General features: G+C 40.4%; 1 long non-coding RNA gene across 1 annotated transcript; it reads right to left on the bottom strand.

Annotated features, from left to right (window-relative positions):
- Positions 1–644: 644 nt before the first annotated feature.
- On the bottom strand, positions 645–9979 carry LOC143678247 (uncharacterized). Its single transcript, XR_013173123.1, has 5 exons — positions 5129–9979; positions 4246–4349; positions 3823–4001; positions 3291–3394; positions 645–2671 (listed from the first exon to the last, which is right to left on the bottom strand). It is a non-coding gene; the product is annotated as an uncharacterized LOC143678247 (long non-coding RNA).
- Between the last annotated feature and the right edge of the window lie 3855 nt (positions 9980–13834).

Here is a 13834-nt window from a genome sequence, read left to right as displayed (position 1 = left end):
CCCACAATACTAGGGGTTAATAACTGGGGGAAGGGGACAGCAGTTAAGTGGAGATTTGGATTTTCTCATTGGTGAGTGTGTGTTTATCTCTTATTTTTCTCTTTGGAGCAATGGAAATTGTCTAAAATTGAGATTGATTGTGATTGTACAACTAAGTGAGCATACTTTGAAACATGGATAGTTTATTTTGGATATTATCCATGATGCCCATGGAGGTGGCTGAAGGGTACAATGACTGAGAAGCAGAAAGATGAACTTTGATACATATGATGAAATATTGTGCGGCTACAGAAAGGAATGAAGCTGTGAGACATGCAACATGGTGAATGAACTTTGAGAACATTGTGCTGTGCAAAATAAGCCAGAAACAAAATGACAAATATTATATGGTCTCTCTTATAAAAGTACTTATAAAAAATTTTGGGCCTTGATTGTAAGCTCTTATAGCAGTCATATTTACTCCTGAGTTTTAAGTGTTATTTCCAGATACTGACGTGCCATGCTATATATGTATAACATGATATTTCCCTGAAACTTTGGGTATCTGTGTGATGCCTAAGACTAGGAGTTGGATTTCAGCACCTCTGAAAGTTAGCGTTGCTACATACAACAACTGTTAAAGAAATTGAAAAAGAGATCAGGCTGCAATTAGATAGAAGAATGAAGCTGATCTAGTTGGGACTAAGGTAAATCATAATAGAAGGTAAAGAATGACAGTGTCTGTATTTTAAAACTTCACCTACTGTATGAGACCAAAGGAAGAGAGGTTTATTTTGTCGAAAACCTAAAGTTTCTGTAGCACACAATCTAACTCAACCTGTCTGGTTAGTTCATTTAAACAACCCAAATACGTGGAGCCCAGAATGGGAACAAGGGCTTGTAAATCTGTATAGCTTAATGTAATACCAAGATACATTCCAGAATATGTTAGGCAGATAATTAAAAAGTATAGGCAAAGTCCCTTGAGAGATTGGAGAAAAAATATGGATCTATTAAACTTTCCCACCTGGGAAACTCTGGATACTCCCTCAGATACTAGGAATTTCCAAGTCAATAGGCCACACACTTGATCCTGAGGCTTGCTCTTATGAAATTTATTTCTGTAGCAGAGAAGCTAAGCCTACATATAATTATGTCTGTGTTACCTCCAGAGAACCTCTTTTGTCACTCAGATGTGGCCTCTCACTTACTATGCCCACTTCTGCAAGTAAAATCTTTACCCTCCCCACTACTTGGAACATGACGTCCAGAGGTGTGAGTCTCCCTGGCAACATGGGACATGACACTTGGGGATGAGCTTGGCCCTGGCAACGTGGGATTGGCAATACCTTCCTGACCAAAAGGAGGAAAAAATATATAACAAAATAAGATATCAGTGGCTAAGAATGTTCAAAAGGAGCCAAGAGGCTATTCTGGAGACTGCTCTTATGCAAGCTTCAGCTAGATATTGCTAATTGCCAAGGTTTGCCAAACCTCAACCAACATCATTGCTGATTACCCTAAAAACATCCAAGGATCCATCTGAGATCCCACAAAAGTTCCATGCACCAGGTTTACTTTTCAGAAACCCAAAACCTTCAGATGGTTCCTAGGCCAGATAATTCCTGAAACCCAGAGGTGCCAATCTCTTCAAGGACATCCACTAGTTCCATCTCCTATCCTATATTGTTGACACCCCTTTTCAACATGAAGAAAAGTTGGAATGGTGATAACCCAAATATCTCTAAAGATTGGGAGAAGGATCAAAGGAGAAGAAGGAGTATAACAGAGAAGTTAGGAGATAACAAATGAGTATGACAACTGAATCATTGTATTGATATTTCTAGTCTACAGTGTCTTGGAGCAGCTAGAAGGAAAAACAAGAAATTGTGGAACTGTAACCCATATCAAACTTTGAAATCTGTTTTATGACTCACTGTTAAAATGTACTTTGAAAATGTATTGCTTTTTATATATATTGCACATTTAAAAATGTCTAAAAACCCAATCAGAGATTCCTGGACATGAGTTAATTATGTGGCCTTCATAATCTTTCAATACTGTAGGCTCCAGGTTGGTGTTTCTCAACATTTTTTACATTATTTCAGACTTTTTTTCACCTCTGCCTGTGAAATGTTAATATCACAGATATACTATATATCTGTTTTCTTAAGATGTACATGCACACATGTGTACATATGTATAGATATGTGCATTATACATTAAAAAGCAGGATTTTCTTTTACCCCAAGAACCAGTTTTCACCTGTTGTGGGCAACAATGGCCTTGTTCATGATGTATGCTCTAGATCTTCAGAGCAAACTCAAGGAGGTCTATGGGCTCAATTAACTTTCTGTAGAAAGCCAGGTCACTATAAGACCAGCCTCTTTTGTAATCAAGATTATCTTTGGAGAATATTTATGGTTACAAGAGAAGAATTGTCAAAGACTTGAAAACTGGCTGCAGTGATTCTTGGTGTCTGTCCTGCCAGGGGAGAGCTTGGTGTGTAGCAGTCCCTCGGGGGAGTATCTGACCTCATAAGGGTGGGCATCTTTGAGGGCCTTTGACTGACAGGCAGTCTTCCAGCTCTGCAGAGACAGAGTTAAGCTATAGAATATGGATAACAATGCAGATGTTTCCAGTTCATAGCAATGAAAATCATTCCTGTGCCAGCAATGTAAATGAGTTTTGCCTGGTAGAGAAAATTAATCTCCATAAGTGAAGCTGTCATTTGAACAGATTTTAACACCTTCCTGGCTCCCTCATGCACTAATGAGCTAAATAAAATATTCAACATGTTGATTTAAAAATTTATCTACTTGTCTATTGTCCATTTGTTGCCACTGATCACCAATTAAGGCATGTTACACAAACTTCTTGCATATGCTCCCCAACTGCAGCCCACATTCCCCACGGATGCCATGCATCTTTTTTTTTTAAATAAAGCTTTCCATAAATAAGTTCCCCCACTGACAGAACTCCTTTGCTACCCCCTAAAAGCTAAAGCTAGTGAAAAACCCAGCAGTCCTCAAAGTGTGAACCAGCCACACCTGCACCAGACAAAACCAGCCCCAGCAGCCTCACCTGGGAACCTGTGAGAGCTGCTGGTTCTCAGCCCATTCCCCACACCTACTGAATCAGAAATTCTTAGAATGGGGCCCAGAAAAGTGTTTTAATAAACCCACTAGGTGATTCAGGATCACTGATGCAGATACCACCTCTCACCCCAGGCCTACCCTATCTCTATCCCTATCCCTAAGGAGCAAGTGGTTGAGAAGGGGCAGGGATGCATGGAAGTGAGTCTTCCTTACCTTGTTCATTTGGTTATAGGGATTCCAGGTCCTCCATTTCCTCTGACACATTCTCATTTGAGCCTGTTGCTGCTTCTGCCATCTCTTCTTCAAGAGATGTTTATCTTTGGGGATAAACAAGATCTATTAAAATACTTGGTAGCATTTTTCATCATCCTCTACCCCTGGCCCCTCCATCCAACTGACCAGTCTCCTCTGGCCCAGCATCCTGCCTGGACACATGCTGGGCCCTCTGTCTGGTGTGTCTTTGCCCCAGCAGGTCCCCTGCTTAGCTCTTGCTCAACATCTTTGTAAACTCAGCCCATGGGCCCTTGAACGATGGCTCTCAACCCACTGTGTCAGAAGACAGGGGTTCTTATGGACATTCAGGAAGGCCCAGACTCCACCCCAAACAAAGATTTGATATAATCGGTCCTCAAGGAGTGGGAACTTCACAGTCTTGTCCATCTTGGTATCGCAGCAGTGGACAGACAAACTGACCGCTGAAGGTAACTGGACTCAGAGGAGGGTGTCCATGACATGGTGGCCATACCTTCGGCACCTGCAGGCAGCGGATCAGAGTGTTCATCACCATGGAGGGCTCGGCACAGCCCTTATCCATGATATCACTGAGGCCAGGGTTTTGTGCATGTCAAGGCCCACTGGCAATGTCTGTCTTTGTCAACTCGCTGTCCATGATGTCCAGGAGGTTCGTTACTTGTTGGAAAGTACCTGAAACCAAGATGCCACTAGGTGTGGTGCTGAGATGACAGTTCCAGGAGACATTTCTTATACCCCTGGCCTGCCCTACTCCTGCACAGCTCTATTACACCTGCAGCTAAAAGCTACCATACTCATGTTTGCACAGGACTCCTCCTCTGCACAGATGGGAAAACTGAGGCTCAGGCTGGGACCTACCCCTAAGGAACAAGTGGTTGAGAAGGGGCAGGAATGCAGGGAAGCAATTCTTTCTTACCTCGTACATCTGGTTATATGGATTCCAGGTCCTCCATTTCCTCTGACACATCCTCATTTGAGCCTGTTGCTGCTTCTGCCATCTCTTCTTCAAGAGATGTTTATCTTTGGTGATAAACAAGATCTATTAAAATACTTGGTGCAGTGGCTATACCCGCAGGTGACCACCAGTGATTCATTCCTTTGAATAAACCCCTGCCTTTGAGTGGGGACAGAACATGTGACTTCCTGCTAAACCATGAAATATGGCTCAGGTGCTGGATGTCACCCCACATGATCCTGTTATAACATAAGATCCTCTTAACAGACCAAAGAGAGGTTCTTAGACCAGCTTTGGCAAAGTCAACAGTCCTAATTAAACTACCCATGGAGAGGGCTTCTCGGCCGGGAACTGTGGGTGGTCTTGGAGCTGAAGGGCTCAGTCCTACAACCACAAGGAACTGAATTCTGCCCTCTATGCTGGACAGCTCGGTTCACACTTTCATTACAAACTTGAGAGAACCTGAGCAGAGGACCCAGCTAAGCCAAGCCCAGACTTACAACCCATAAGTATCTGCTGTTTTAAGCCCCTACATGTGGAGTAATTAGTTACACAGCAATTGGATCTTTTACACTTGGTTAAGAAGAACCCTTGATTCTCCCTATCTAGAAATGAAAAGTTAATGACTAATGAGAAATCCACCTCAGCAATGCTCACCATCCCTTTCAAGGTGCCCTCTCAACATCAGCAGCTCTCTATGGGATGACTGATACCAGCATAGGGGTCAAGATGGGGGCTGAAAAGTAGCCAGGGCTTCCTCCCCCTGTCCCAGTCCCCTTATCCTCAAGGTCCTCACTATTCCTGTGAATCCTTCAAAAAACTATTTTGGGACCTAAATGCTGACCTTTACTGCTAGTCCTCTTCTGGGTGGAACACACACACACACACAAATACTGCAAGAAAAAGCTCCATCCTTGACTAATAATGCACAAAAAGAGTCATGTGGACAAAGGCGGGGGCAGCTGTCAACAAAGTTAAATAGATTCCTCAGTCATCACCCTGATGACGAGTGGGTTTCCCGACAGGGGGAGGGGGTTCTTGAGAAACATCACCATTAGGTCCCAGACCCTTGCAGCTCTGAGCTCCAACTGCATCCTTGAGTCGCTATCAACCCAGAGCTTCGATGCATGGTTGGAGCTAAGATGAAGATGCCATATCTCATTGCCTTTAAATTTCCATTACCCACACGTGTGTGATGATGCATGATGGCCTGTTTGGGAAAGCAGGGTGGTGGGCATGAAGGGTCCCCTGGAGATACAGTTATGTGAGCCCACAATGGGGGTGGGGCTGGCCAGGGCAGCTGAATAGGAGCAGAGGGATGTCAGAGGGAGTGCTGGGGAGAGCACTCCTTCTACCCAAGGACTGCATAACTTGCAAGACAAGGAAGTGGGTTTCCTCCACCAGAATACTTAGGAGATAAAGAACCTCAAAGATAGGTAGGAGGGTAGGAACCTTACTTCCCTGCACCAAAAGTGAGAGCCAAAGGATTTCTACATTACTTGTAGCTGTGCAGATCAATAGTGAGAAAAATGAAATATTGGTCTTTGGGAACATTTCTATCCATTGAAAGGCAACAGATTAAGATCCAGAGCCAAAAAAGGAAGAAAGACCCAAGAACATCTAGGTCCAGGATTTTTGGATAAAACTCTGCTTCAAAATTCACCTGTCTCTGCCAGATGGGAGTTTCTCAGCCTTGTGTAGATGGGGTTATTTCCAGGGAGCTCACTATCTTTGGCAATAGCCCATTTCTACTTCACTGAATCCAGATAATTAGAGTGAGCTTCCTCTATATAGTGCTGAAAACTTCTTCCTCATAAAACACTTATCTTGCTCCTTGTTATGCCCTTGGGAGCCACACCGGATAATCTGGAAGAGACCCATGAAGACTTGTTGGCATATGCCTTCTTTCACAGTTCCTCTCTTTTATCTCTCCCACTCCCCACTTTGAAGGGCCTTCTTGTCTCCTTCAAAGATCAATTAATTGATGAGGTTGCAATTTCATTCCACAGACCCTGACTCCATGCCTACTGTGTGCAGCTAAACTTGGTACCCATGTGGTGGTGGACACAGAGGTGGGTAGAACTCTCCTTTGTTCTCTGAAGGTCTTCAGATGGAACACATGAAAGATCATAGATTTAGAACCAGAGGTTAGTGCAACAGTTAGTAGTTGCTGTGTAACAAATCATCCCAAATTATGGTGACTTAAAGCAATCATGTGTTATTGTTCATGAGTCCATGGGTCAGTTGGTTGGCTCTACTGATCTGGGCTGTGTCTGGCTAAGCTCAACTAGACTCCCTCCTGCACCTGTAGTCAGCTGGTGATATGCTGAGGGCTAGCTGCCCTAGGAGGGTCTCATACTCATGTCTGGCTGCTGGCTTGCTATTGGCTGAAGTAAAGTAACTGGAGCATGAGCCTCTCATCATGCAGCAGGGCTAGCCCAGACTTGTTCTGCTAGCAGCTAGGCAGGGTTCAAATCACCTCTGCCATAGTCCATCAGCCCAGGCAGGTCACCAGGCCAGCCTGGACCCAAGGATTGGGGAAATAGATTCCACATCTTGATGGAAAGAGCTGCGAGATCACGTTGCAAAGGACATGGATATCAGGAGGGTGGGGTAAGGGACCATTTGTTGACTACTCCCCAGTATACATGTAAATAACAAGTGAGATGCTTAGAGACAGGTTGTCTACAGAGGACACCAGGACAATGAGATCGAGGGGTTTGAATAGGACTCTATGATGTCCTTAAATAAAAATACTTGTATTTTTTCTCTGATTATAACAATAATATTTGACTCATAAGCCATCCATTCATAAAATATCACCCTTACATGCATTCTTCTGGGATTCCCATCCCTACTTCCATGGAAGCTAATCTAAAAATAAACACTAAATAGAATTTTTAAACAGCACTATATAAAAACTTGCTCACTTTAAGGCAGAACAAGACCAAAGCAAAAAGTGGGAAAGGTGGAACTATCCTATGGGAGCCAACTGAAGAACAGCATGTATATAGTAGACACATTTTGTGGTCTCTGCCCAGCTCACAATGCTCCCTCCACCTATGACCCATAGGGTACAGTTATAGTTCCTGGTAGCCACGTTTTGGACTCTGTAATCCCTCCCTTCACATCCCTGATTGACTAAGGAGTGAACACTCGATCCAGGTGGGCCAATCAGATTCTTTTCCCTAGGAATTTGGAGCTGAGGGTAAGAGAGAATCCAGCCAATCACTTTTGTACGATCTGGGAGCAGGGGCACAGGGAAAGTCATTTGGGAAGAGAAGTGTAAACAGCTGCTCCCAGAGTGAGCAGGGAAGGAAATGAAAAGGGAGCCCCCACCAGTGCCAGGCCCCCGGAGCTGTGGCTGTGCCCCTTGGCCATTAGGAAGCCAAGATGTCCCAAGTTGGGTTTTGTTATTTGTAACATGGGGGTCTCAATGCTACAGACACAAAGGTGCAAAGAAACTTGAGCAGATGGGAGGCCACAGCAGCTTGGGGGTTCCTGAGAAAGGGGAGGGCATCAGGGAACTGTGGGCAGTGAGATGTGGAGGGACTCCGGGCAGACTGGGGAGGACTTTGAAGGAGGGTGGATGTGGTCCAAGAGTCACTGCAGAGCCACAAAGACATGGGGAGGGCTCTGTGAACAAGAAGTTATGATTTAACAATTGATTATGACTACTGAATTATTATGTAACTGTTCCTCATTTTTCTTTCTGGTATATTTGAGAAATCCCTGAAATCTCTGAACTATAAATCAGCTGCCCTGGTCTCTGATAATGATGGTAAAAGCCTTTATCTCTTGCCTTTGTAACTGTAAAAGCTGGCCCTATCTTTATCTAGTCTTTTTCTCAAAGTAGCAGATAAGGGCAAATCCCCTAATGCTAATGGAGGAAATTGAATCACCTCAGAACTAACCATTAACTGGTTCCAGCACAGTTTCACTCATTACATTTGTAAGTTGTTTCTTCCTAAACCTGCTATCGAAATGAAGATAACTCTGTCTCTCTTCCTTTCTGCTTACACTTGCTATTGAAATTGTGATGACTTCATCTCCCTTGTTAGAATCCATGAAAACCTTGAACCATCTAGACTCGGGGAGACAGATTTGCAGGCTGATAGGCCATCTGGTCTCCTGCTTGGTAATTAGTAATAAACTCTTTGTCTCTTTGAAACCGCGGTGTCTTGGGAATTGGTCACTAGAGCGCATTGGGCAGAGAATCCACCGCCTTTGTGCAGTTACTATTTGGCGACTCTCACAGGACAAAAGGTCCTAAGAAGCAAAGCAGCCAACTGCCCGTGGTCTGAGAGCCCTGGTAGGACAGGGAGACAGAGTAACCGAGACTTTTGTGGCCACTGCACATTCTTTCATCTAGAGGCTTGGCAGTTGGGTTTTTCTCTGCTCTGCTGACACGCCAGACCCTTTTGGTGCCTCAAAAAGTTTCAAAGAGAGAAACCATTCCCAGTTCCAAGTCCGGATGTCTGACTGGTCAAGGTAAAAGTGGATCAGGAAGTTAGTCCAGTGGTCCAAGTCCTTCCTTGCTCTGACCTCTACACCTTTTTCTTTTCTGGGTGCCATGCTGTGTGGTGTTTGAGGCTCTGACCTGAGTTTGTCAGCTGAATACACTCCTGGAAAATAAGTAATCCAATAATTAATTGGTATTTAATGAAATTAAATATGCCTGTTTAACTGGTGTGTTACTTAGGTATCGTAAGTTTTTAATGCCTGTTTAATTGTTAGTGTGTTTGGTCTAGCAATTACTTGGTGTGTTACTAAAATATATAGTAAGTGTTAAGTGTCTTTAAATTTGTTAGTGTCTTACTGCATTTGTATTGGTCAAGTGATCCTAATTGGTTACTGATTACAGAAATTCTTTAAAATGGGAACCTTCAGGCTGTATTGAAAAATTGGAAAGATTTTAGTTATAAGGCTATGAGGAAAAGGTTTATTTCTATAACAAAATCTGGCCTCAGTATGATTTAGAATCAGAAGAAAAATGGCCTGAGAATGACTCTTTTGGAAAGAAACTATATTGCAGTTAAAGTTGTCCTGCTTTACAAAAATGGGATGAAATGATGTATATTCAATCTTTTACTTGTCCCTCTTAAAAGTATTTGTGTTTCTATTTCTTCTGTGACTAACTTTCTATTTGTATCTGTCTGCCTGTTCAATGTATGTTCGCATACCTTCGGATGTTAAATAATAGCAAATTAACAAAAAATTCTTTTAAAGGGCTATTCAAATTGCTTAAAGACAAATAAGCTCTTTTATATAAATAGATACATTAGTACTCCTGAAGTTAAAAAGAAATCCTCTGGGCATTAGGGTTCAAAGCCTTAGTTTTTGTAAGTACTGTAACAAACCCGGACATTAGAAAAAAAACTGTCCCTCGAGTTTCCCTAAGCTACTAAAGGGCTGCCTCGGGGAAAAGGCAAAGAAAGACCTTTTCCAATTGTCCAGGTCACAAATTTAAGTGAAATAGTCCTAATAATTGGAAATAATTAAAAGAAGGGCATAGAAACTCTCAAACCCAACTGCTCTCATTTAAAATATTTAAAACCAAGTTCAACTTGGTTGTTGTTGTGTCATTATTATTGTTATTATTTGCATGGGCAGGCACCGGGAATCAAACCCAGGTCCCCATGGCAGGTGAGAACTCTGCCACCAAGTCACTATCACCCGCCCAGAACAGCCCTCATTATTTTTGTCCCACCTCTCCTTGCCCCCAGAGCCTAACCATCTAACGTAGCCATGAGGGAAGGGCTGGGTGCAGAAAGACGGGGGAGGTGTGAAAGAAAGAATTCTTTCTCCTTGACCTGAAGATTAGAAATGGCAGGCATAGAAGAAATGCTATGGAATAGGTCATCTTTGCCAAAATTATTTTTTTCCAATAATGCCTTTGCAGTGGTAACTGTAGTAATCAAATCATTATTAAAATATAAATAGCCTTGGTATAGGAATAATTTAATGAAATCTGTAACTGCCAAATTTCAGTAAGTATAATGGAAGATCCTTGAGAGCTATGGAAAAGTTTTCCTGGATTTGACTTGGGACAAATTAAACAATTGCAGTATATTTTCCACAGCTTGACAGTCAATATACTCTGAAGAAGGAAGAAGGTTGTTCATGTATTTTGGATATTATGGTAACAAGGAGATTTTTTAACTTCCAATAGATGGAATAAAAAAGCAAAATAGTTGCAAAAGTTGCAATGACAAAGTCTAATCCAATTCCTGTTTTTATGATGACTTTTTGATCAAATGCAATTTTTTTCTGCTTATATATGGTCTCCCTAAATTTATACATGTTTGCTGATCAAGTAAACTAGTATTATAAGTACATTCTTAAAATTCCTCTTTAAAAATAGCCTAACTAGAGAGGTTGCATCAACTAAGCAATGTACCTGGTAATGATGACACATATAAACTATAATAAAAATATAAAATATTATAAGGTATAATAAAAATAAGTATATGCTGATGCTTCAACTACATCCTTTTTAAGATATCAGTTAAGTTTAGTAAGAAATATAAATGAGATTTTTAACCTTGATTACTTGGATTTCAAAGAATCTGACTTTTTAATTATTTTTCCATTTGTTACTCCAGTAGGTGGAAGAACTTGAATTTGTAGTGACTTTTTAATGTAAATGCATGTGTTTTTATTAATAAGTGCTGTCATGAATAGGGAAGACAATTCTTAGCTTCAAAGAGTTTATATCCTAGTTAAAATATACTTATACCAGGGCATAGTACAAGGCAGTACTAATAAAGGAATTAAAATGTGGGAAGAATTTTTAAAGGCAGATAGATAAAAAGTAACCTAAGAAGACCTCATAGAAGAGAGGACACTTGTATAACCTTTGAATAAGAAAGTAGCATTTGAATAAATAGTGCTCTGAACTCATTTCTTTTTTAGAAACCATAACTTCATTTCGTGAGCTAATGTATTTCTGGTAATACTTAGTACTTGGGAATAATGTTGAGAAAATTTTGACTTTTTTCCTGGAGATAAGCCCCTTAGTTATTGAAGAGCTGCTTGCATTTCAAACTTGGGCTTATCTGACCTTTGAAGGTTGTGCAGGATTGGACTGAGGGATTTTAGGCTATTGTAAAGTTATCATTTGTGTATTGTGAATATAGATCATGCAAATTTCTGGCTGTATTCCAAACACAAGCATACATTTCTTCCTTCTTCCATTATTTGGTAGTATCTCTGTCTCTTCTTCCCTTCATGAACACTGGTGTTGGAAGGTAGTATGCATGTACAAAGAGCTTTGTAAGTTTGTTATCAAAGTTATTTCTAACTGTATGCAGTCTGAGTAAATAAAGACTATAGGTGGAATGGATAGAGTTTCTATTATTTTCCAACTCTAAGATGATATTTTCAGATTAAAGTGAATTTTGTTTGTTGTAAAAAATTTGTGAAAGTGAATTTTGCATCTAACTACAAGCCGTGAATGAATATGGAAAGTTGTAGAAGGTTTACAAAAGTGAATTTTGTCTGTCATAGTCAATGTTGACCAAAAGTTTGATAAGCCCATTTATAATAATTTTTAAAAGCTTTTGTGTCAAACAGCATAAGATACAAAATTAAAGTTTAGTTTTCACTCTGTAAAATAATGTGGATTGTATATAAATATCACCTCTTAAGTTAAGGTGTAATCATGAGGCTGGAGGGAAGTGCCTGAAAATGTAGAGCTGTGTTCCAGTAGCCATGTTTCTTGAAGATGATTGTGTAATGATAAAGTTTCTCAGTGTGACTGTGTGATTGTGAAAACCTTGTGTCTGATGCTGCTTTTATCCACCTTATTGACAGACAAGTGAAACATATGGATTAAAAATAAATAAATAATAGGGGAACAAATGTTAAAATAAATTTAGTAAATTGAAATGCTAGTGAACAGTGAAAGGGAGGGGTAAAGGGTATGGTACATATGAAATTTTTTGTTTTTATTTCTCTTTCTGAATTGACACAAATGTTCTAAGAAATTATCATGATGATGAATATACAACTATGTGATGCTATTGTGAGTTATTAATTATATATCAAGAATGGAATGAACATATGGTAAGAATGTGTTTGTATGTTGTTATGTTGAATAAAAAAATAATGTGGATTAATTTGCTCTTAATGAAAATGTACATAAAAAATGTTCTTAGCCTTGAGTACTCTATCCAGAAGAGAAGTATCTTATATCAGAATAATATCCTTGTTAATGTTTATGTTTCCCTTATCATCCTTTATTTCAAAAGACAAGTCCTCTGACTTTTAAAGGAAAACTGTTACAAAGGATTTGTCCATTCACTTTGTAAAAGTGAGGGGCTAAAATAGTTTAACATATTTGTGCTGGTTTGAATTTTTTATGGAGCCCATAAAAGCCATGTCCTTCAATCCTCATTCAATACTGCTGGGTGGGAGTATTTTGATTGTACCCATGGAGATGTGACCCACCGAACTGTGGGTGGTAACTTTTGATTAGATGATTTCCATGGAGGTGTGTCTCCCACCTTGAAGGTGGAGTTGCTTATGGAATCCTTTAAAAGAGGAAACATTTTGGAGAGAGTCCCTTTTATAGAGTCACAAGAAAGCCAGCAGATGCTGCCATGTTTGCCATGTACCCTTGCAGATGAGAGAGAAATGCTGAATGTCATCAGCCTTCTTGGAGGAAGGTATCTTTCCCTAGATGCCTTAAATTGGATATTTCTATAGGTTTATTTTAACTGGTTAATTGGAACATTTTCTCAGCCTCAGAACTGTGAACTAGCAGCTTATTGAATTCCCCTTTTCAAAAGCCATTCTGTTTCTGGTAATTGCATTCAGGCAGTTAGCAAACTAGAAAAATATTACATAGGTTTGGGAAGTATCATAGTGGTTAAGGAGATTTTCTATCCTTTAGTAATCTCAATTTGCATGGGTGGAATGTTATTCATATATTTAGAGATTGTATAAAAATTCCTAAAGACTTAACAATGTTCTTACTGTCCATGTTATATCCTGATACTGATCTGTATGATGTTAAGATAATGGAATGATGTTGTTAGTCATGGTTTTAGTTATTCTTAGAAAATGGCTATAGATCATGGAACCAAATTTTCTTGTCAGTCACACTGCTTTACTCTAATGCTTCTCTAAAAGTAATTGTAGTCAGCTATAGGTCAGAGTTTCTCTGCAACAAGGAGGGATTTTAAAAGGGGAACAGTACAAATATATAAATTATGTTTTACCTGTGATTAATATCTTGTAAATGTAAAAGGTTGAAACAGGAAAAATAAAACTCTGCTATGGTTTGTTAATATAAGATGACTGCCATCATGAAAGTTGAAGTAACTTTCAACATAAAATATCTATAAGAAAATTAGGGTTTAGTTTGTAAGCTCTGTACAGCAGTCACATTTACTCTTGAGCTTTAACTGTTATTTCTGAATTTTGAGATGCTTTGTATGTGAATTCCCGACCCCCCCCCCCCCCCCCCCCCGCAAAAGGGATCGGGGCGCCTTACCCGCAGCCAGAGACCCGAGGCCAGGGCGCAGTTCCCCCGCAGAGGGCGGGG

The sequence above is a fragment of the Tamandua tetradactyla genome, chromosome 3 (assembly GCF_023851605.1).
Source record: "Tamandua tetradactyla isolate mTamTet1 chromosome 3, mTamTet1.pri, whole genome shotgun sequence".
NCBI classification, from domain to species: Eukaryota; Metazoa; Chordata; class Mammalia; order Pilosa; family Myrmecophagidae; genus Tamandua; species Tamandua tetradactyla.
This window is presented reverse-complemented; position numbering and strand designations above follow the sequence as displayed.